Source organism: Giraffa tippelskirchi, chromosome 3 (assembly GCF_054371585.1).
Source record: "Giraffa tippelskirchi isolate mGirTip1 chromosome 3, T2T-mGirTip1v1.2.pri, whole genome shotgun sequence".
Lineage (NCBI taxonomy): Eukaryota > Metazoa > Chordata > Mammalia > Artiodactyla > Giraffidae > Giraffa > Giraffa tippelskirchi.
In genome coordinates this window covers 70,879,811-70,904,640 of record NC_137277.1, presented here as the reverse complement: position 1 = coordinate 70,904,640, position 24,830 = coordinate 70,879,811, and the positions used below count along the sequence as shown (strand labels likewise).

At 35.4% G+C, this 24,830-nt stretch overlaps 1 protein-coding gene and 1 long non-coding RNA gene across 41 annotated transcripts in view; one reads left to right on the top strand and one right to left on the bottom strand.

The window, feature by feature from the left end:
* Positions 1-24,830, top strand: part of GULP1 (GULP PTB domain containing engulfment adaptor 1) — a 309,040-nt gene that overhangs the window by 108,481 nt on the left and 175,729 nt on the right. For 13 of the 40 annotated variants that reach the window (XM_081579432.1, XM_081579410.1, XM_081579421.1 and 10 more), the window contains exon 2: positions 11,275-11,400. The exons of 5 other annotated variants lie outside the window; for them this stretch is intronic. The gene's annotated coding sequence lies outside the window, so the exon portion shown is untranslated. Of the gene's footprint in view, positions 1-949; positions 1,040-1,133; positions 1,213-4,261; positions 4,362-4,864; positions 4,958-11,274; positions 11,401-22,981; positions 23,088-24,830 lie in introns of those variants that run through there. 22 more of the 40 variants (XM_081579411.1, XM_081579422.1, XM_081579398.1 and 19 more) reach the window with 4 other exon arrangements.
* LOC145541842 (uncharacterized) overlaps positions 1-24,830 on the bottom strand; it is an 86,772-nt gene that overhangs the window by 18,237 nt on the left and 43,705 nt on the right. The gene's annotated exons all lie outside the window — the stretch shown is intronic.

The window sequence follows — 24,830 nt, the reverse complement described above, 5'->3', positions numbered from 1 at the left end:
GCATTTTGTTGCAACTGCTCTGTAAGTTACTTTGACCTAATGTGAAAGTGAAAGTGTTAGTTGCTCAGTCCTGTTTGACTCTTTGTGACCCCATGGACTGTAGCCCACCAGGCTCCTCTGTCCAAGCAATTCTCCAGGCAAGAATATTGGAATATGAGTAGCTATTCCCTTCTCCAGGGGATCTTCCCGACCTAGGGATCAAGCTCAGGTCTCCTGAATTGCAGGCAGATTCTTAAGTTACCTACAGAATATGTAATTGTCAAGTAAAATTAGATTTGACCTAATTATGTTGACATTTCCACACCTTTTACTATTCTGGTAAATCTGTGAACCAAGAAAACATTTGCTATATCTATGCTAAATCATATCAGTGAGTTTTGGGATCTTGTATCTTGGGAAATTAGGCTCAGATGAGATGATTGCAATCTCCTTTGCTTACAGATAGGAAACTGTCTTCATTTATCACAGAGTAACTAAAGAATAACTGAAAGAGAGATATTTTTTTATTTTTTGTCAAGATAGATATGTCTCTCTTCTGGTGAAGAAAATGTGTAACAGAGGAAGCTGAAGAGAAAGATGTTTATAGTTTGGATAAATTCTTGTTTATTGTGTTTTATATATTTACTTTATAGGGGTCAGGGGAAGGACTTATCCAAATGCATATTTATAATCCATGACTTCTTTCTTTGGTAATTATAGTTTGTTGAATTCTGTTTGAGATGGGGGCTAAGGTCTAAAAAGAGGGGGTAAGTGGAGAGAAAATTCTAGAGAAGAATCAGGTAACTCTGGGGAGTTTGCTCAAACTCATGAATATTTAGATAGTTTAATATATTTAAACCCATTCAACAAAAAGGAAAATGGCCATAAGATTTTCTTAAAAAAACTTTTTTTCTTAACAAATAGTGAAGAGAAGTGAACTTGAGTAACTGAAACTTTTATTTCTTCACAGCTGATATTTGGGAGAAGTTTTTGGTGCCTTATATTTTGTACACCCAGTCTTAAAAATGAAATTGTGAAATTTCATTTCACAGTGACCCAGGTATCTTATATATCCTTAGGTATCCTATAAAAATAAAGGTTTTTTTTCCAATTCTACAAACACCAGTAGTTCATCTTTTTTTTTTTTTAAATAGGTCATTCAGATACCACCTAGTAGATATCAAATCCTTATCAGACAGTGAAAATCTCTGAAAGTTCCAGTTGTCAAAGCAGGTAATTGCTTTAGGAACTTCTATGACCACTTAGTAAGGCACCGAAGATTTACTTAGCTAGTATCTTTCTGAAGAGCATCAAAGAAATAAGAAAGGACCTTTTTAGAGTATAATCAGGTTGGAATAATTCTCTTTAGCTGCCAATCAGTTTTTTATTAGCTTTCATGTAAGCCATAATATTAATTCATCAGGAAGAGATATTATTCATCTTGTGTAATTTTTTAATTAGTAAAGCTCCACATTTCTTATTGCACATCAGATTTATTAAATTGTTCATATCTATCCTGAATCTGTTTATTTGTAATTGTTTAAACCAATCAGATTATACTTGACTTTAAGTAAAGATGTGATGAATGTAATACTCCAATCTAAATTTAATGAAAGACTATATTATATGGTTTCCTAAGAAAACCAAACATTTTATAGCATATAAGTTTTGCTCTGCTAATTCTGAAAAATCTATTGAAGGCACATTATGTCCCTTTTCAGCTTCAAGAACAGATGCCTTCAGAACACCAGGAGAGTTGCTGAATAACAATTTTGCAGAAAATTTTTATTGTTTTTAATACATCAATTATTTTATACTGTTAGCTCAATTTTGGGAAGGTCACATGCAAATTTCATAAAATATTTTTACACATTAGTAAATAACATATTTGAGAGTGATAATTTGGTTGTACTTGACAGAAAACCAATTAAAACTCAGTTAAGCTTAACAATGTATATATTGGCTACCATAATTGAAAGTTCTATAATGATGTTTCAGACATGGCTGAATCCAGGCACTCTCGTAGTTTGTTTTCCGTTTAGTTGGATACATTTTAAGGCAATGTCACCTTACATAGGACAAAGTCACCTAGCTTTCGATCCCCCAGGTAGTCAACTCAAGTGACTAGGGATTGCTTCTTTCTAAATAGTTTTAGAAAAGGGTTGATTTGATTTTCTTTGTTGTCACTTAGTCCAACTTTCCATTCCTGAACAAGAATAATTATGACTGGGGTTATGGTGCATTCATTGGCCAGTCCTGGACCTAGAATAACCCCAGGCAAACATAACTACCAGTAAGTAGGAAAGAAGTGTAGGTCTGCAAGGGAAACCCAGGGCACTATCATGAGTCTTTGCCTTGTTTTGCCTTTGTTTTTGTTTTGGTGAGAGGTGGTGATGACGGCAGCAAAGCACAATGTATGTATATACTAATTAAATGAAGAGTGTACTATTATAGTGTACCACATTAAATTAAATGTGTACCATTATATATAAGTCCCATTGAGCAAAAGAGCAGGAGTTTAAAATGGTATACTAATATTTGGTAGTAGAACAACGTAAAGAATAAAAAACCTCGATACTGAAAATGATTGCTGAAGAAAGGCCTGGGTACATAACCAATCATCTTACAAAATACTTGTGATTATAGCATTTCTGAGACTTTCTCACTTGCAAAATAATTATTTGGCTGACAGTACATACATTTATACATTTATTTTTGTGCTGAATTTTATTGCTGTAGAAGGTATTGCAGATTTTATTGAATAGTGTTTGTATAATTTAATTTAATTATATCCAAGGATGGTAACATTGCAATCAATTTACAATAGAGGCAAGGATTAGTAAAACCCTTCTCCCCACCCTCTGTCTTAACTGTGGAAAATTGGAACACTGTATCACAGCTAACAGAAATTTGTCTTTAAATACATTACTCATTTCATGGATATTAGCATAAATAAAAGTAAACTCCACAGGACTGGAAAAATTAAACTAATGACTTTTTACATAATCCAAGTAAATGAATGCTTTCTGGTCCAATTTTTCATTAAGGACTCAACCACAGTTTCTTGATTCCCTTCATTTGAATAGCCTCTATTGTGGTACTCTTTACAAAAATGCTTAGTAAGAGCATTTATTGAATAGGTGTTCTATTTCCATACACACTGAAATATATTTATACACTGTTACAGTTTTGGGTAGTAATATGAGGTCTTTTAAAAATTAAGAGTGGCCCCTATCATAGGTGTTTTATAAATGTTTCTTTAATTACCTGAATATGTTTTTAATGTATGAAAATACTATAGTAAAGAATAGTGACTCATAATTTTTGTCTTCTGAGATGAAGGAAGGAAGGAAATAAGAATGGAAAGAAAGAAGGCAGGAGAGAGGGAAGAAAGAATGAAAGTAGGAGAGAAAATACCTAAAAAAGGAATAGTTGGGAAAAATTCTGTTTCTAAATGGTGCTAAAATTCATATTTGCAGTGTTTTAGAAATAGTCCTAGTGTAGGAGATTAAATAAAGTGACTAGTTTAAAATTAAGCCTAATTAAATCTATAAACTATACTAGATGTATAAAATTGTAACATTAAATAAGTAAAGCTTATTGACATTTTTGATAATGACTTAGTTGCTTTAATACCTTTGTGTCAGTTCATAGCTAAGGTCTTAATTTAAGGATTAGTGGCTTATATGATTTTGCATGTAAAATATGTAACTGACATTAGGGGAAACTTTAAAATAAAAACAATCCTTCCTAATTCTGTGGAGGAATTGAATATAGTTATCTGAGAGAGGAGAAATGAAGGCAGAACAAATAAAAAGTTCAAAGGTCCTGAGACTTATTTTCATCAACATCTCAAAAAACCTCATGACTCAGGGAACTCAAACCAGGGTTCTGTAACAACCTAGAGAGGTGGAATGGGGAGGCAGATGGGAGGGAGGTTCAAGAGAGAGGGGGCATGGTTCATGTTGATGTTTGGCAGAAATCATCAATACTGTAAAGCACTTCTCCTTCAATTAAAAAACAAGTAAATTTAAAATTAACAAAAAAGTAAAAATAAAAGCATACCAAAAGGAAAATAAAATTATAAATTAAATATTTGGTAAATTAAACATAAAAGTTGTACTTCACTTGTAGTTAAAGAAGTACATGTTTCAGAAAAAGACAATTTTTTGATAATCAGATTGTCAAAAGATGAGAAAAAAGATCATTGCTGGAAAGGGTGGTTTGAAATTAACATTATCATTTGCTGTTAATGGAAGTCTGTTTTGGTATATCTTTCTAGAAAGCAGCTTGGTGGTATATAAGAAAATACTCCAAAAATCAAATACTTTTTCACCTATTAATTTAACTTTCAAGAAGCTATTATAAAGGAATAACTTAAGGTGAGCACAAATATTTATGCATGAAGATATGTGTATTATAGCTCTACTTATATTATGAAATGTAGAACTTTTAAACAATTCATTGTAAGTAATGATAAGCGTCTTGAATTACCAGGTCCTTTTTATTTTAATGTGCTGGGCACTATCTGTGGTTTATCTCATTTCTTTCTTTCCACATTTTATAATTATGCATACTCAGTTGCTCAGTATGAATTTCACTTTACCATACATCATTCATTAATGCAAGTAAATTTTTAGTCTGTGGCCAGTTATCACTACTTTGAATCCATCTTAGTGCCTATACTGTGTTTTAAATAAGAGTATCTAAATATTTGAGAGGTCAGAGTTTGTGAAGAGTTAATGTTAAAAAGAACAAAGACTTTACTTTAATCTATTTATACCAAAAAGTATAATAACCAAAAGTTCATAGAAAGTGGCTTGTATTTTCCACTGATTGCAGCAGGAGTGAATAACTTAATATTTGTTCTCCAACTTCTAATTAGGAAACTTTCCTGCTGGTGACAGCTTCAAAGTTCTGCTAAAAGTTCCGTGTCAAATGTAGAGGAAAGAGCTAGATTTAATTTGTTTTCAAGTTGGTAAGTTAAAATTGATATTCTGAAATAATTTGTCCTATCTCATCTTATATCACTTTTTGCTTTATCATTCTGAGAACTGAATGTAGATAACTTAAAGTACACATGGAACAATAAGGAATGATGTCAATTCTTGGTCCAGACTGACATCTCTGAGAATAGGAAAGGGCAGGATCAGTGTTGTCTTGGTCTAGCTCTCTTCCTACATAAATTAAATCCCCAGAATCATTCCCCTTTTATATCTTACAAATATGAATGCCCTGAGTCTATTTCTATTTTTGCATTGCCATTTAGCAAATATACACAGATTTCTAAGAAATAGTTTGCTATCCTCATTGTGTTTTACCTTGCACCACTTCCCTGTTTTATCATATTCATATCACCTTTAGGATAAAACCCAAATTTTGATGTCATTCAGGAGGCTTCTTGACATAGTCTTATCTTACTATAAAAATTTCTCACAAATAATTTCATAAGTATTTTATTGCAAAATCACTAATCACTAGCATTCCTTCAAGGTGGCATGTTTTTTCTTGTTCATGGACCTTTGCTTAAGATATTCCCTCTGCCAACTAATTTCTTCATTGGACAACTTCTAAACTGATGGTTCACAGGTTCCCTTTTTTGAAGGAAGAATTTTCTGAAATTTCTCTTTGTTTCTTCAATACCTCATTTTGCCATTAACATAGTCATTATTGCTTTGACAGACTCAAAGGAGGGTACAGACTTATTTTCCTCTCCCTAATGATTAATACAGGGCTTCCCTGGTGGATCTGCCTTCAATGCAGGAGACTTGGGTTTGATCCCTGGGTTGGGAAGATCCTCTGGAGAAGGAAATGGCAACCCAATCTTGTAATGTTGCCTGGGAAATCCGATCGACAGAGGAGCCTGGAGGGCTATAGTCCACAGAACTGCAGAAGAGTTGGCCCTGACCTAGTGACTATACAACAGCAACAACGACTAATACAATTGGACTTTAAGTAGGTGTTCAACAAGTATTTGTTTGTGTTGTTATTCAGTCTCTCAGTCATGTCTGACTCTTGGCAACCCCGTGGGCTGCAGCACAGCAGGCTCCCCTGTCCGTCACCATCTCCCATGGCTTGCTCAAACTAATGTCCATTGAGTTGGTGATGCCATCCAACCATTTTTCCAGCATCAGGGTCTTTTCCAATGAGTCAGCTCTTTTCATCAGGTGGCCAAAGTATTGGATATTCAGCATCAGCCCTACCAATGAATATTCAGGGTTGATTTCCTTTAGGATTAACTGGTTTGATCTCCTTGTTGTCCAAGGGACTCTCAAGAGTCTTCTCCAGAATCAAAATTCAAAGGCATCAATTCTTCAGTGTCCAGCATTCCTTATGGTTAAACTCTCACATCCATACATGACATGACTACTGGAAAAACCATAGCTTTGACTATCCAGACCTTTGTCGGCAAAGTAATATCTCTGCTTTTTAATACTCTGGCTAGATTTGTCACACTTTCTCTTCAAAGGAGCAAGTGTCTTTTAATTTTATGGTTGTAGTAATCATCCACAGTGATTTCAGAGCCCAAGAAAATAAAGTCTGTCACTGTTTCCATTTTTTTCCCATCTATTTGCCATGAAGTGATGGGACCAAATGCCATGATCTTCAGTTTTTGAATGTTGAGTTTTAAGCCAGCTTTTTCATTCTCCTCTTTCACCTTCATCAAGAGGCTCTTTTTAGTTCCTCTTTGCTTTCTGCCATAAGGGTGGTGTCATCTGCATATATGAAGTTATTGATATTTCTCCTGGAAATCTTGATGCCAGCTTGTGTGTGTGTGTGACATTTCACACACACACGTGCACACACACACACACATATGTAAGTAAATAGCTTATATACTCGGCATATAAGTTAAATAAGCCTTGATGTACTCCTTTTCAATTTTGAACCAATCCGTTGTTCCACGTCCAGTTCTAACTGTTGCTTCTTGACATGCATACAGGTTTCTCAGGAAACAGGTCAGGTGGTCTGGTATTTCCATCTTTTTAAGAATTTTCCACAGTTTATTGAGATCCACACAGTCAAAGGGTTTAGCATAGTCAATGAAACAGAAGTAGATGTTTTTCTGGAACTCTCTTGCTTTAGCTATGATCTAACAGATGCTGGCAATTTGTTGTCTGGTTCCTCTGTCTTTTCTAAATCCAGCTTGTATATCTGGAAGTGTTTGGTTCAAGTACTGCTGACACTTTGTTTGAAGGATTTTGAGCATAACCTTACTAGCATGGGGATTCCCTGGTGGCTCAGCTGGTAAAGAATCCGTCTGCAATGTGGGAAACGTGGGTTCTATCCCTGGGCTGGGAAGATACCTTGGAGAAGGGAATGGCTACCCACTCCAGTGTTCTGGCCTGGAGAATTCCATGGACTGTGTAGTCCAAGGGATTGCAAACAGTCAGACACGACTGAGCGACTTTCACTCACTCACTTACTAGCAGGGGAAATGAGTGCAATTATGTGTTTGAACATTCTTTGGCGTTGCCCTTCTTTGGGATTGGAATGAAAACTCACATTTTCCAGTCCTGTGGCCACTACTGAGTTTTTCAAATTTGCTGGCATATTGAATGCAGCACTTTAACAGCTTCATCTTTTATGATTTGAAATATCTCAGCTGGAATTCTATCTCCTTCACTAGCTTTGTTGGTAGTGATGCCTCCTAAGGCCCACTTGGCTTCACACTCCAGGATATCAGACTCTAGGTGAGTGATCACACCATCATGGTTAATCTGGGTCATGAAGATCTTTTTTGTATAGTTTTTCTGTGTATTCTTCCCACGTCATCTTAATATCTTCTTCTTCTGTTAGGTCCATACTGTTTCTGTCCCTCATTGTGCCCTTCTTTGCATGAAATGTTCCCTTGGTATCTCTAATTTTCTTGAAGAGATCTCTAGTCCTTCCTATTCTCTTGTTTTCCTCTATTTCTTGGCCTTGTTCACTTAGGAAGGCTTTCTTATCTCTCCTTGCTGTTCTTTGGAACTCTGCATTCAGATGGGTATATCTTTCCATTTCTCCTTTGCCTTTTGCTTCTCTTCTTTTCTCAGCTATTTGTAAGGCCTCTTCAGACAACCATTTTGCCTTTTTCCATTTCTTTTTCTTGGGGATGGTTTGATCACTGCCTCCTGTACAATGTTATTAACCTCTGCCCATAGTTCCTCAGGCACTGTCTATGAGATCTAATCTCTTAAATATATTTGTCATGAAACATTTTTCATTAATTTTTTTTTAATGAACTAAGTTAATTTTCCAACTTTAGTTTCCCTAGGGCATAGGAGTATATTAGGGCTATATGAATGTCACCGCCTCAGTGAGAAGACTAGAATGCACAGGAAATGATTGTCCCAAGTCACTTATGACAATCATCCTATACTTTTGGCCTAGAAAATTAGAGTAGAAAACATTGAGAAGACAACTGCTAAGGCGGTTGGATGAAGATGCTAAGGCATGCTAAGTCATTTGAATTTTGTCCAGAGGGTGATATGGTTATATTACTTGTTAGAGAAATCATAGTTGAGTACTGATGACCTGGTAATTAAGTAAACTTGAAGAAGTAACAAAATGGAATGATCAGTTTGAGTATAATTGGATTTTTTTCTTGATTTAACTGCATGTAGCTGGTAAGGGAAATAAAAGGGATTAGTAATGCATGGTTTCTGTCTTGAGCAATTAGAATGAGAATTGTAGTATTTACTTAACTAAAGTCTCAGGAGGAAGAAAGAAAAAAGAAAAAAAAGAAAATTGTGAACCAAGAATCCGATTTTACATGTTTTGAATTTAGATGCCTATAATATAAATAAGAAATGAATATTCAGGAAAACTTTTTTTGCAACATTTTGGAAATTAGTTTGTAAATTAGTTGCTAAATTCTTGGAGCTAGTTATAAAAAGAAAAATAAGTAGTAAAATGATTTTGAAAAAGTTTTAAGATCATGATAATGGTCTTTGTTTCATGGTGGTCTTTATTTCATTTGATGACAAATAAGAATATCTTTTAGCCTGGCTTGTTTGTTTAGGGTGGTTTTGATGTGTATGGAATATTTAAAGATAGAAATGTTGCATCAACCAATTGATACTTCTAGTCATATTGCAATGCTTATAATGGCTTTCTTAAATTAACACTATTGGAAAGAATGAACATTTGGTAAAAAAAAAAATGGTTGGCTTCATTTAATTTTTGTACCTCTTCAAATTTCATAATTTGTAATAAATGGTGGCAACATAGTATAAGATTGAGAGTAATATATTTGTACTAAAATTTTAAGAATCATTTTAGGAATCGTTCTCATGGAAATTGATTTTATATTTTAAATAAAATGTGTTTAAAAAGACAGCTCATAAGCATATCTCAGTTTTTGCAAGAATATTTAAGATGCTCTTTATATAAACAAATCTAATCATATCAGACAGTGGAATAAAAGATCCACTTCAGAGTATGTGTCATTTTCCTGCAAGAAGAAAGAAGTAGGCACAAGTTCATTCTTGTTTTTTGATGTGGGTATTTTTATGCTCTTCTTTATTCTGTCACATTGCATAAAATATTCTAGGTTGGAAGTATTTTCCACAGTAAGAGTGGATTTCAGTCAATCTGAGACAGAAATAAAAGCTGTGGGGATAAGCTGAATTAACCATTTAAAGGAAAATATTTACTTTGCTCCAATGTGATTTTTAACAGTTTTTTTTTTTAAACAAAATTACTTGTTATCTTGGCTGATTTCTTTCTTATTTTATGCCGTCAGACTAACATTCACATAAAATATATAGGGAAATAGCCATTATGCTAAAAAATAGTTTTGTCTCCTTTTTTTCTTCTCCTTCCCCAACAGACAAAAGAGAAAAAAAATTACCTGGCTAATCACTTTGGAAATCGTGACATAATTTCATGGTTACTGTTTAGCTGTGCCATGTTTGAAATTTCAAGTTCAGGTTGAACAGATCTATTTCCAAAGCTAGAAGTACGTGATAATGCAGCTTTTATATTTTCAGGAAAGATACAGATGAATCATATCATTTATATACCCTAAGAGTCAATCCTAAGAGCATATCATGAAAATGATTTAATAAACAGCAGCATCATTGGGTAGATAAATGATTTTTCACTAAAATTATAGAATATCTATAAATGGCCTTAAAATATATCCTGCCCATATTTTAATTCATATTTTACAATTGTTGCCTTCTCTGCCAGATGCTGTTGATGATCTGACTATACCCTACTGCCTTAGTATCTTCCAGATAAGCTGTTTTACTTGAATTATTGCCTCAGAGTTTGTCTCTGGTGCCTCATAAACTCAGATGCCTTTTTTCTTTATCGCTAAACTTATGTTAGAAAATGAAAAAGAATACAGTGAACAAATAGATAAACAGGCTTCTAAAGAAAATTTTGGCTAAGTTGGAATCGTTTCAGAATATTCAGATGGCTCAGATACAAAGAGGCAAAAATAGAGTATTTGAGAGCCGTCTTTAGTCTATAATTTGAAAAAGTCAAAAATATAGGTCTGGCTTTATCAGTGGTCTGTATTGAAGTTATGGAGGGAGGCTGAACAAAAGAGTTAGATATGTTTTTGTACTTGTGCTCCCCCTCCTTCTCAAAAAAAATAGCACTGTTTTTGCTGTTTGGGCAAGAAGAAATACTATACTATGAATTTTTTTTTCTGCTATTTGAATTTATGTCAGAGGTCCATTTGAAATGATGGAATTAAGGGAAGACATAATTTATGCTGTTGCATCTGGAAGGACTTTTCCTTTTTGTCTGTTGGAATAAAAATGTAAAAATCTTGATGAACTGCTATGTCTGTTCTAGTTATAGCATGAGAATAAATGGAAGGAAAAGCTCCCCAAATGCTTCTCCATAGCAGTTGAAGTGAAATGAAAGTTAAAATAGATTGGTGCTTTCTACAATTTTGTTTCACCTTCTTAATCAGGGACAGAGTATGCGCTTGGTTAGTCTCATTAGCTAATAAGTGAAGGAGACAGCTGGGCCGAGTTGCCGTACAGCCTGAGGGAGAGAGAAGGTATACTGTCAACCAGCCGTCACTGTTTTAATAGTAACATATCCATGAGTTAAAACATTTAACTCATTATCTAGCAATCTTACTCTTTGCCCTTTTCTAGCAATCTGTTACTCTGCTTTTTCAAAAAAATAACATGCTTTACCATGGTTTTCCTATTATTGGTTAACTTTCTTGAACTCTCACAAGAAATGTAATTAGAATTTTAGAACAAGAGTTATAATATCTAAATTATAATACACATAAATGTAATTATTAATTACCTCTACTGAGTCCAATTTTAATTTTATTTTTAGTTATATGTGATTCCATCTGGTATACACAATAGAAAAGAAACTGAAGGAGAATTTGGATGGCAGCTGTATAATTGAAAGTCAAGTGTCTGGCTTTTCTTTCAACTATATTTGAACATACCTATCCAGGTAAGAATAAGTGATTGCTCATTTCTATGCTTAACACAATTTTGAAAAATGATTTGAAACTATAAAAGATGTCTTTATTTTGTACAGATTATTTAAAAAGAGTTTTATTGAGCCAAATGGTAAAATACATAAAAGCAAAATAAAATTGAAATCATGAATGTCTGTTGTCTAAAGATAACTTCTTTTATTATTTTGTTCTATATCACTTGTTTTTTGTTTTGTTGATTTTTCCCTTTAAACAATGTTGGACTAATTAGTATATGTATTTTTTGTTGAATTTCTTTATTATTTTTGTAGCAAGTCTATTTTGTTCTATTTGAGAAGATGAATTAATGTTCATATTTTCCATTGTATCTGTTAAATATAAACATACATGGTTTAAAATGTTTTTAGATTGGGTTTCTTATTCAGAGACTATCTTTATAGATAAATTGATATAAATAGTGCTTATTTTGCATGAGTAGAGTTACTAAAATTAGCATCACTGGTTCAAAGGCTACAATATTTTAAAAGCTTTTTATTCATATTGCTGAAATTACCTCTAGAAGGTGATAATGAGTTATATTTTTCATTAGTCATTTTTGAAAATATTTGTTGACCCACTGATTTAGAGTTTTCCATTCAAACAGTTTCCCTAACAAACCTAGTTTGTGTTGAATTAAAAATACAAAAAACTAAGTTAAGATTCTAAATTTTGGTTGCAAGCAGTAGCATCCTCTACTCACATGTATTCAGCCAGTTTGTCTCTTACACAACTAAGCCTAGAAGGAAAGTGAATATTATATGTGCACAATCCTTTCACACTGTCTGTAAGTACATTATTTATATATGACAGTGAAGTATACATTTATTTGATTAATATCTGCTGAAAACATTATTTCACTCAGCTCAAGCACTGTGATTATTTGATTATTAATTGTATGATGGTGGTGATAATGGACATTAGGGGCAGGAAGACATAAAAATAGTTGCTAGTTGCTGTCTTCTTATAATTTTCAATAAAATATGATGAAATAAGAACATATTCCAGTACTTTAGGCACAGATAGGATGTATTAAGTGCCCAGAAAGAAGTAAAAGGAAAGGGTGATTGCTGATAATGATACGTTCAGCTTGGGAACTGAACCCTTCACAAATGAGAGACCAGTTGAGTTGTGCTTTTTATTGGAGGTAGGATTTGACAGGTGAACATTTAAATAGAGGGTCAATTGGTGCATAGGTACAGAGCTGAGAAAGCCTGGGGGTATTCAGAAAATTGGAAAATAGAGTAGATATAGCAGAGTGATGAGTAATATGTTCTGTGACTTGGATTCCTGCACTTTGGCACTTATATTTCATCATTATATGATGAGGGACAGTTGCAGGGGGCTAAGATGATCTGTGCTTTATTCTAAGAAGATTAATATGGAAGTGATATGTGTGTTAGACTAATGGAGAGCAAATCCAAAGGGAGGGAGAAAAATTTGTAGGCTTTTCTGTTTTATTTTCATCAACATCTGTTAAACACTTGTTATTTGCCAGGTACTATGATAGGGACTGTAGAAAAAAAAGATGAAGAAGATATAATCCTTACTTTTGAGTTACTTATAATTAGACATGCATGGCCAAAAAAAAAATAAAATGGAATACACTGTGACAGAGTAACAAATGAATCATACTCAAGGTAAGACTGATTGGTAACTAGTTATATTGAGATGTAGATACCAAGTTATCAACTAATACCATTTTTCCAAAGACATCAAGTCTTATTAAGGTTATACATAGAAGCAGTGTTTCTAGACTTTGCAAGAATTCAAACAAGAATCAGTGAAACTTTACCTGCGGTGAAAAGAGTGTAAATGAAAAATAAGGCAGTGGTAGATGTGGTGGAAGGTTAAGGAGAGGGCTTTTTATCTTAGGAAAGAGAGGAAGGTTGATGGCATTAACAGCTATTGGGGGGGACAGCAAAAACGCGCATGTTTTTTGCTCATATCTTTGCTAAGGCACTCAGCATTTTAAAATTTCATTGCAATTCCTTATGTAATTAATTGAGGATTCATTTATTCACTATGAAAAGTGATGTGAGTTTCTTTAAAATTACAAGTATGAAAAGAGTAAAAATAAGTTACACCAAATAAAACATAAGACGTAAAGACCTGATTTGATTCATAGCCATTGTGTGTATAAATATTTACTGTATGTATAACTTAGCGTTTCTAGCAGTCTCAAAAGTGGATGTATGTTCCTGCCCTAAGAGCTTAAGTAAATTTATTATAGAAGTCAGTGTAATGGACAGGAAAATTATCCTTACCACTTAGAGGTGCCTTAAATTTTGAGTTGTTGAAAGGAAAGGGAACTTTGCTAATACGGAGTTATAAATAGATAAGTTTGTAGAAGTTAAGAATTCAGCTTCTCCAGGAAGTCTTTCCTGATTTTTGGATCTGAGACCAGATCTTGTGCCGCTGATGAACCTTAACACCGCTTATTAAACATTCCTCAGTTGTACCATGCATTGTGATTTTGTCTATCATTTCCTGAGACTACGATTCTTGAGAATTGAGTCATCATTTATCGTTCCAGATATAAATTCACTCTACCACAATGTTGGTTTTATAGATACTCTGTAAATATTTCTTAGATGCAAAATTGAATCCATTTCCATGATTTGTCTTCATCTTTCCTGCCCTAGCTTAGATGTTTTTGTGAGCTCCATGTTAGTTGTCTATCTCTCTATGATAAATCACTTTAAAACTTAGCAGCTTAAAGCAGCGCTTATGTATTATCTCAGTTTTCTGTGGACTACAAATCTGGGCACAGCTTAGCTGATGCTTCTGTCTCTAGGTCCTCTGCAGCTACAGTCATTTCAGAGCTCAACTGAGGCTGAAGCGTCCACTCCAGACTCAGCCATGGAGGGCCTTTCTCAATAGGATTGCTTCCATGAAATTAAAGCTAGCTTTCTCTGTTGCAAGCAATCCAAGAGAGAGGGCAAAAGTGAGCATCCGTGATGGAAACCGCATTCCTCTGTAACCAAATCTAGGAAGGATCATCTGGTTTGTGGTAGTTTAATGATAACCTCTAAAAAGATAGCTCAAGTCCTAACCTGTGTTACTTGTGAGTGAGACAGTATTTGGAAACAGAATAAAGGCTTATAAAGATAAATGGAATTAAATAAAGGATCTTGAGTGGGAACATCCTGGATTAACTAGGTGAGCTTTAAATCTAATAACATGTATCCTTAGGAGGTATACATAGAGAAGAAAGAAGGTTCTGTGAAGTCAGAGGCAAGGACTGGTATGACACAACCACAAGTCAAGGGTTGCCTGGCACCACTAGCAGCTGGAGAGGCAAGAATAAAATCTCCCATAGACCCTCCAGAGGAAGTGTAGTCTTTCTGACACCTCGATTTCCAACTCTTGTCCTTCAAAACTATGAATGAATGAATTTCTGTTGTTTTCAGTCACCCAGTTTGTGGTGGTTTGTTATGGAAGCCGTGGGAAACTAATACACCACCCTTTTCTGTAGTCTTCTCTATTTTAGAAATGCATCATAGCTCTAGCCCACATCAGTGGCAGGAGGTCACAAAAGTGCATGCATATTAGGAGGCAGAAACCATCTGAGTCTTGCTATTCTATTAGATTTCCGAATCCCTCCATTTGCTTGATATTTGATACATCTGTATAGCCAGACCATTAGAGTCATTCTCTCACATTCTTAAAAATCGTGATCTTTCTTTTTGTATTTCCTAACTCTTTGATTAGAATTGTTATTCATTTGGATAGTCAAATTGGAAAACTTAATTTGAATTTCTGCTTTTTTCTTAATACTCATAACCTTTAATCTATTAACCAGTCTTTTTCATTCTATTCCTTAAACTTTTATCATCTATCCCATTATTATGTCTTTGTAGAAGTAGCAGCATAGCCCCTAAGTGCTCTGTCTGTTTCTGAGCATTTCCCCTTCAAACCTTTTCCTGCAAAGTGACTTTTGAAAATTCAAGTGGGATTACATAATTTCCTTATGTGAACTAGCTCTTGACTTCCTAAAATCCAAAGTCTATCTTTAATCATTCCTTAATATAGGTCTAGAAAACTGTATAAAGCTTTCCAGATATATTATGTTCTTTCATTTATGCTTGCCTTTCTCTGGGATTCTCTTTTTCCAGTAATCAGATAGGTGTGTGTTTGTTTTTGTACCCAGAGCATCCTGCAGAATGCCTAATTCAATGGCCAGCACAGAATAAGTTTTCATCTGTTGTAAACTAATGTTAAAGATGAAAGATGAAGAGAAGAGCCTTGAAACAGCAATAAAATGACTAAACTTACAGACTCCTTTAAGATGGAAACACATGTAAGAGAAAGGAAAACTATGGACTAATTAATGATGGAGCAAGACTGGATAGTTTAAGGGTAGAATAAAGGTAAAGGCATGTTCAGTATAAATGTGTGGAAGAAGTAGAAGGCAAAAAAGTGTGAAAAAAGAGTTTTAGTTTTGAGACTCTATATAAAGTTTAGATTTGAATGTGGCTGTAATGTGGTTTTAAGAGTATTAAAAGGTGCATCCTCACAAAGTTTATACTGTATTGGATAGGAAGTGTAAGGAAGATGATGCAGATAATAAGTAGAAGAAATAGATGACAAAAATGCAATGCAATGTTAAAAAAGCAGCAGAAAAGGACTAGTATATAATTTTTTTGCCCCCTTCAGTTGTATAATAATAAGTAAGACTAATACTTACTTACTAATACTTATGTCTTAAAGCAGAGATGTTACTTTGCCAACAGATCTGTCTAGTCAGAGCTTTGGTTTTTCCGTAGTCATGTATGGATGTGAGAGTTGGACTATAAAGAAAGCTGAGCACCAAAGAATTGATGCTTTTGAACTGTGATGTTGGAGAAAACTCTTGGGAGTCCCTTGGACAGCAAGGAAATCCAAGCAGTCAATCCTAAGTGAAACCAGTCCTGAATATTCATTGGAAGGACTGATGCTAAAGCTGAAACACCAATACTTTGGCCACCTGATGCGAAGAACGAGCTCATTTGAAAATACCCTAATGCTGGGAATGATTGAAGGCAGGAGAAGAAGGGGATGACAGAGGATGAGATGATTGGATGGCATCACCGACTCAATGGACATGAGTTTGAGTAAGCTCCAGGAGTTGGTGGATGGACAGGGAAGCCTGGCATACTACAGTCCATGCGGTCGCAAAGAGTTGGACTTGACTGAGCGACTAAACTGAACTGAAGTAAGACTAATAGTGCTCTTGTCTGAAGAATGTCTCTGGGAAAGTCCCTCAGTGGAGAGCATATTCAAATCATATTCAGCAGATGTGTTATGCTTAATCAGCATTTAAATACCAAAGGAAATCATCTTTAAGCTGTTTGCAGAAACTGAAGAAAACCATTTTACTTTCACTGATCTTTGATTGTACATTAAAAATTTACATTTAGTACATCTGTATGTGTAAACCATACTTCCATTCTAATAATTAATGATATTCAAATTAATCATTACCTGTATAATATTAACATTAGTTTTCATTTAATGAAGAGACAAAGGGAAAAATGCTTTGTATATTTATGTAATATGTAATTATAATGAATGGTTGATTCATGAATGAATTGCTATTTGAATGAAATAGTGAAAACAGGGAACGTGGTTTTTTATCAAATATGTTAGTCTCTATGTTACAGAGTGGTAATCTATGGGTTTTTAGCTTAAACTAATTATTTATGCAATGAAGGTATTATATAGTATATCAAAGCCTTAACTATTTAGAGATAACATTCTGTCTTTTTTGGCCTCTGAAGGTTCCCCAAGAGATAACATTCTTTACAAAATGATTTACCTTGCTTTAGAGCATAATCTACATTGATGAAATTTAGCTTAGCAAAAAGATTCTTTAAAAAAAAGGATATTTTTTACACATGAAGACAGAAATAAATGAATGACAATGATTTACATAATTAAGTGCAATGAATGAAGAGCTGGAAGTGGCTATCTCAGAATGGAAATTGTTAAATGATGAGTTTTGAATTGCATAGTTCATCAGTTCAGTGGCCTGACAGTCTAAACTGTAAACATTTTGATCAAATGACTACCTGTGATGGTCAACATCTCTTTATACAAGCAGTCTGTTCTATGTATTGATATTAATCACATCTACAGTTGATGAGTCTCTATAAATTACAGTTCTTATTTTGCAAGTAACAGAAAGGAGTTCTGTGTACTTTAAGCAAAAAAGTATTTTGTTGAAAGGATATGAGTTAGCTCATGGAATCAGAGGGTAATCAGAAAAACAGTTCTCAGGAAAGACAGGACCCAGAGCATTTCCATGGATCTAGAGAGCAGGAAGTAGAGAGAGACTGAAAAGTACTGCCATGGAGCTAAATCTGAACCAATAATGTGGTTTAATGCTATTCTTCCCATATTCACAAAGCCAGTGTGCATGGCTGGGTTTCAATCATTTACCCTCTGCCAGGAACCATGGCACTTGATTAACAATTCTCCTGAGACCGCTAGCATGTGGAGAGGGTATGTTCCCAAAAAGAATTTCAGAGTTTTAGGACTAAGATGGGGAGTAGGGCAAGTAAAAACAATTGATGTTTCTAAAGCCTTTCTTCAGAACTCTCAATTGAAAAGTATCAAACTCTAACAGCAAAAAACTCAGATAATAAAGATTTTGCCAGTAAAATTAGCATAGATTAAATAGTAATGTTGCTCAGTTTTTAATAGATATCTACTCTTATGAAAATTTTCTTTGTTCTTTCTTTTATACATATGTCTATTGTCTGTCATGTGCCAAGTTCTGTCCTAAGCAGTGAACATAAAGCTATAAACAATAGAATTTGTTTTTGCTTTGTATAGAGTCTTATTGAAAACTGAAATATATATAACAATTAATATATTGCAGGAAGTCTCAAACTAGAGCTGTGGAATTTCCTAGAGCTGCCGTAAGAAAGAGCTACAAACTGAGTGGCTTTAAACAACAAAAATTCTAGAGGCTAGAAGTCTGAAATCTGGGTGTCAGAGGGTCCTGTGTCCTCCAAAGAGTCTAAGGGGGCTTCCTGCAGTGTTTCTTCCAGCTTCTGGTGGCCGATGGTCTTTCTTGGCCTATGGCAGCCTACCCCCCCCCCCCGGCTCCATCTTCACATGATCTTCTTCCCTGTGTCTCCGGATGTGTCCTCTCCTCTTATGAAAATACCAGTCATTGGATTTAGGGTCTATCCTAAATCCAGAATGATTTCACCTCAAGATCTTGAACTTATTACATCTGTAAAGACACCGTTTCAAAACAAAAGTCACATGCTGAGGTTCTGAGTGAACATGAATTTGGGGGAGATGGTGTTTATCGCACTATAGGGAGGGCACATGATACTGTTGGTGTTCTTTGTTGGGTCCCAGGGCCTATTTTTGGGGTATGCTAGAGAATCCCACTTGAAGGAAATGTCTAACTGAGAGTGAATGCTCAGCAGAAGGAAAGGAATGTACAATGGATCCTCCCAGTGCTTGTGAGGAGGCATAGTTCACTGGAAGAAATGAAAGCATCAATAGTTCAGTTCAGCTGAAGCAAAGAGTACACGGGACTGGTAAGAGGTGGAGAGGAGAGAGGACAGAGAAGAAGTTAAATGGAACAGATGATAAGGGAACATGTAAGTGGCTTAACATTATCCTGAATATAGTAGGTGCTTTTGAGGGAACAGTGGTAGTATGTTAGTCACTCAAGTCCTGTCTGATTCTTTGTGATCCCATAAACTGTAGTTATAAAATGCAAAAAAAAAAAAAAAGAGAGAGAGAGTGAAAGAGTGAAACTAGGACACACAGCTGTATCTACAGTAAGATCTCAACACTATATCTGGCAACCTTCAACCTCTAATATTAAACACTACAAGTAAAGACACTTAAATGTTAGCAGTGATGGCTTTAATTTTACTCTTTCTAACATTTTTAAAGTACGGTGGGTCCAAAGAGCATATACTACTTTTATAATTGTGGGAACAAAAGCATTTTTTGGGTAAATTTTAGCACATTAAATAAACCTGATATAAGATTTACATAGCGTAGTGTTTTTAAAAATAAGTAATTGATTTCAAGGATTGGGTATCTTTTGACTTAGGAGGGAAAGGAGTTGTAAGTGAATAAAGAATTATACCACCTAAAGAAGGTATTTCATAAAATATCCTGAAATATGTATGGAGATACTGATTGCACATCCTCAGTTGGGTTAAGTAGCCATTGGCTAAATCAAGAAAAAAAGACTTCTACTTTTGGACATAAGATAGGAAATACATTTGGACTGAAAGCATTTCTCTCTTGATTTTGAAAACCCTGTCAGTGAGTGAGCAATTTAATAAAGCATAGAAATTGATCCTTTTATGTAAGTTATCATCAGTAACGCTAGGTTACCTTATATAAGGTGATTAGGCATAACATTCCTATGAAGATTTTACTAATTTTTCTAAGACTGAAGTGTATTTAGATTTTTGGGGTGCAAAATTAGAGCTTTAATGTTAAATCTGCTTTACATATCCAAGGGTCGTGCTGTGAGAACAGAACACATTTGCATGTTCCTCTGTGTTTTCCACCCAGTTTCAGAATATTAAACAACTATTCCATTAACATATATTGGATGCTTTGTCAAGGCAATTAAAACTCTCACATCATCTTTAGACTATTTTTCTTGAGGTTAGCAAGAGATAAAGCAGCTTAATTAATGTCTCATAATAATGTTTATCAAAGAAAATCATTTGATACTTCTGTGGAGGTTTTTGTTTTATTTTTAAGTATTGATAAGTGCTTAAATAGCATTGTTTACTTTGATTCATCAATAAAACTGTTTGCTAATCCTGACCTGAGATGATGTATAACTATTTTGCTGTTTAAGAATAGTTCAAAGTTCAAACATTTTACTTGCTAATGACTATAAAGTAAACAGACCTTCTTTCTTAAAAATAGTCTTGAATATATTCTAGTAAAATATATACTGGAAATACGTTTCTTGGTTAATTATTTATAAGAAAATGTAGATACTAATAATTATAATAGAAAAGTAAACATTTCAGTAGAATGAGTGCGTGCGTGCTAAGTCACTTCAGTCATGTGTGACTCTTTGCAACTCTGTGGACTGTAGCCCATCAGGCTCCTCTGTCCATGAGATTGTCCAGGCAAGAATGCTGGAGTGGGTTGCCATGACATCCTCCAGAGGATCTTCCCTACCCAGGGATTCAATCTGCAACTCTTACATCTCCTGTATTGGCAGGCAAGTTCTTTACCACTAGCATTACCTGGGAAGCCCAAAATGAGTGTCACCTCAGGTCTTTTTCATGATCTTCTCATTGAAAGTGTCAGAGAAGGCAATGGCACCCCACTCCAGTACTCTTGCTTGGAAAATCCCATGGACGGAGGAGCCTGGTAGGTGACAGTCCATGGGGTCGCTGAGAGTCGGACATGACTGAGCAACTTCACTTCCACTTTTCCCTGTCATGCACTGGAGAAGGAAATGGCAACCCACTCCAGTATTCTTGCCTGGAGAATCCCAGGGATGGCGGAGCCTGGTGGGCTGCCGCCTATGGGGTCACATAGAGTCGGACACAACTGAAGCGACTTAGCAGCAGCAGCAGCATTGAAAGTGTCAGTCGCTTAGTCGTGTCTGACTCTTTGCAACCCCATGGACTGTAGCCTGCCAGGTTCCTCTGTCCATGGGATTCTCCAGGCAAGAATACTGGAGTGGGTAGCCATTCCCTTCTCCAGGGGATCTTCCCAACCCAAAGATTGAACCTGGGTCTCCTGCATTGTTGGCAGATTCTTTACCATCTGAGCCAACTGAGCCTACTTTCAGTGGAGAGTTTGACTTTTTTCTTTTTTAAATAAATTTATTTTTAATTGGAGGACAATTGCTTTAGAATATTGTTTAGTTTCTGCCACACATCAACATGCATCAGCCATAGGTATACACATGTCCCCTCCTTCTTGAACCTCCCTTCCACTTCTCACCCCATCCTACCCCCGTAGGTTGTCACAGAGCACCAGGTTTGAGCTCCCTGTGTCATACAGCAAGTTCCCACTGGCTCTCTATTTTACCTGTGGTAATGTATATGCTTCAGTGTTACTCTCTCACTTGGTCCCTCCCTCTCCTTCCCACACTATGTCCACAAGTCTGTTCTCTATGTCTGTGCTTCCATTGCTTGACTTTTTCAAGCAAGTTTATATCTCTTATATCATTTAGTTAGCCCATCCCCAAAATATTTTAGGTAAATTGCCCTATATAAAATTTAACTTAATTAGGACTGTTATGGCATCACCGCCTCAATGGACATGAGTTTGAGAAAACTTCGGGAGATAGTGAAGGACGTGGAAGTCTGGCATGCTGCAGTCCATGGGGTCACAAAGAGTTGGACACAACTTAGTGATTGAATGACAGCAACAACAGGACTATGAACCTGAAAGTCTACCTGCTTGGAGTTTATAGGATTCCCTCCACCCCCGTTCTTGAGTTTTCTAAACTTTTGAGAATTAAAAATCAGTCCTAGTAGCATTAATAACATTAATTACAATTTACAGCACTTACTTGTTGTTTTTAGCTGTCTGTATAAAGGAACCTGTCTAATCCTTATAAGGATATTTTGAGGTAGGGGACTCAGTTACAGATGAAAAAGCTTAAGCAGAAAGCGGTAAAGTAAATATGCCCAAGATCAAGTGGTAGAGAGGGGATTAGAACCCAGGTAGACTATTTGATCCACCATACTCTACTTCATGAAGAAGATATAGATTAATATGAGAGAAAGAATTTTAGTCCAAAAATATCAAACACCTCATCAGTATTCCCTGTCATCTTCTTGTGGAAAGATCTGACATGCAGCTCTGTGATAGCTTGGTTACATATTTCTTATTCTCCCACATTTTCATACCAGTCATCCTCCTCGTATTTCATTTATTTCAGATCCCTTGACTGTTCTCCTACCTCATATTCAGTTTTATAGTTTTATTTACATGTTTTCCAGTATACAGAAAGATTCCAAGATAAACCTCTTATTTTGTTTACTTAGAAAAGATGAGACTATCATTTTGAGAAAGTAAAACATTAGTTCTGTGTCCTAAAGATAACACTAATGCAAGCAGCAATAGTAAGTTTCCAGGGTAGTAAGAATATTAAAAGAGTTTTTGATATCCCCTTTCATAATTTAAACTTACACTTGATATTAAATTTTATTGTGAGAAGAAAAGTACACATTTTCTATTCCTTGTGATAAAGCAAGCACACACAGTAATATCCCTGTTATAACCTCAAATCCCTGGACAGACCAGAAAATAAATATATATAATTCAATTTAGAACTGTATTGGAAAATAAGTCAGAGAACCTTCAATAGACCAAAAAGTATGAAAAATCCATAAAAGGATACACTGTCAGATTTGAAAGGGAAGTCACAACTAAAGATAGGCCCTGGGGAGGGCAGTTTGAGGGAGAATGAATACAGTATACGTACAGCTAAGTCCCTTCACTGTTCACCCAAAGCTGTCACAATGTTGTTTAATGGCTATTATTGTTCAGTCACTTAAGTTGTGTCCGACTCCTTGTCACCCCCTGGGCTGTAGCTCCTCTGTCTATGAGATTTCCCAGGCAAGAATACTGGAGTGGGTTGCCATTTCCTTCTCCAGGGGATCTTCCCACCCAGGGATAGAACCCCCGTCTCCTGCGTCTGGTGCATCGGCAGGTGGGTTCTTTGCCACTGAGTCATCAGGGAAGCCCTACCCCAATACAAAATAAAAACCAATTTTTAAAAAAGAAAACAAACCATAGGCCTTGGGTAGGACACTTAACCAAAGGTGGGTGTTGCACTAAGGATGCACCATTCTCAGAAATGGCAGGTTCCAGCTCCCTGGAGAAGCCTTGAGCTGGGGATGAGTAACTACTTACTTAGTTGTGATGCAGAGGAGCTTTGTCAGGTATTCAAACTGGTAAAAGAAAGCCCCGGTTATCTTCTGCAGTCTGAGTACTGAAGATATGTGCTTGGGTTAGGGAAAAACAGTTGAGTGTTCTGGTTTTAGCAACCATGAGGAGAATCAGGGAACTCTCTCCTCTCACTCTCATTGAAGACAGATTATAGTACTGAGATAACAAGAGTTAATAAAGTAAGCAGAGTGCAGTTAACATATAACAGCAGAAGGATGGGGGTATTCCTTGAATAGAAGAGAGTCAAGCAAAAAACTGAATTAAAAACTTGATCATATTCCTTTACCATTTCAACTTGTAGTTTGTATGTGTGCCCAGTTGTGTCCAGTGGACTGTAACCCATCAAGCTCCCGTGTCCATGGAATTTTCCAGGCAAGAATACTGGAGTGAGTTGCCATTTCCTCCTCCAGGGGATCTTCCTGACCCAGGGATTGAACCTGCATCTCTTGTGTCTCCTCCATTGGCAAGCAGATTGTTGGCCACTGTGCCACCTGGGAATCTCCTACTGTTCAACTTGTTATGCTATAACAATTCAAGGCATAAATGAGAAATATTTCAACATAAAATTTCACTGTATATTTGAAATGTTAGGAATAGTGTTAAAAATTAAGGATGAATATAGAGGACCAAGGTTATTTTATTGTTTCAAGACAAAACAAATTGTTTTTTGAGAATGCTGCCTTTTTGTTGTTTTAATGTAATTCTTTCCAAAATTAAAGCATGATATATAATTTTTACATTAAAACATCATCAAATATTTTAACATTAAAACCATAGAAAATATTGCAGTGTTCAATGGTGTCATCACCAAAGTTTTAGTAAATTATTTTCTGATAATTGTACCTCAACAGCAGGGAGAAAACTTTTTTGCCTCTATAGAGTTTGAGTTGTTCAGTTTTTGTATAGAGTTTGGGCTGTTTTTTTCTCACTGTTTATTCACACTTCTCAGGGACAATTTAAACAATGATGAAGAAAATAAACTTATGAAATACTTTATTGAAGTATTGGAATGAAAAAAAGTAGAGAGTACACCTCTTCTCCATCCCAACTCTCACTTAGGAATTAAATTGAACCCACTTTAAAAAGTAGCAAATGCATCTGTGAGGCCGCGATTGCCCCCTTCCGGCTCTGGCTGCCCTCGCCTGCCCTTCTCCAGGGTGCACCGGGATGACCCGGAGGGATGGGATGGGGAGGGAGGTGGGAGGGGGGTTCTGGAAGGGGAACACATGTACACCCATGGTGGATTCATGTCAATGTATGGCAAAACCAATACAATATTGTAAAGTTAAAAAATAGATAAATAAACTAATTAAAAAAAATAGATGAAGACAAAAAAAAATAAAAAGTAGCAAATGGCACTCTGGTTTGTCAGGCTTTTATAATGACAGGTTATTTATTCTAGAAATAGAAAGCTGTATGTCTATCTGTGTGGTAGGGCATAAAGAATGCTTTTTCTGTCTTCTGAGCTATGGAAGTTTCCAAATAGTAACAAAATATTTTCACT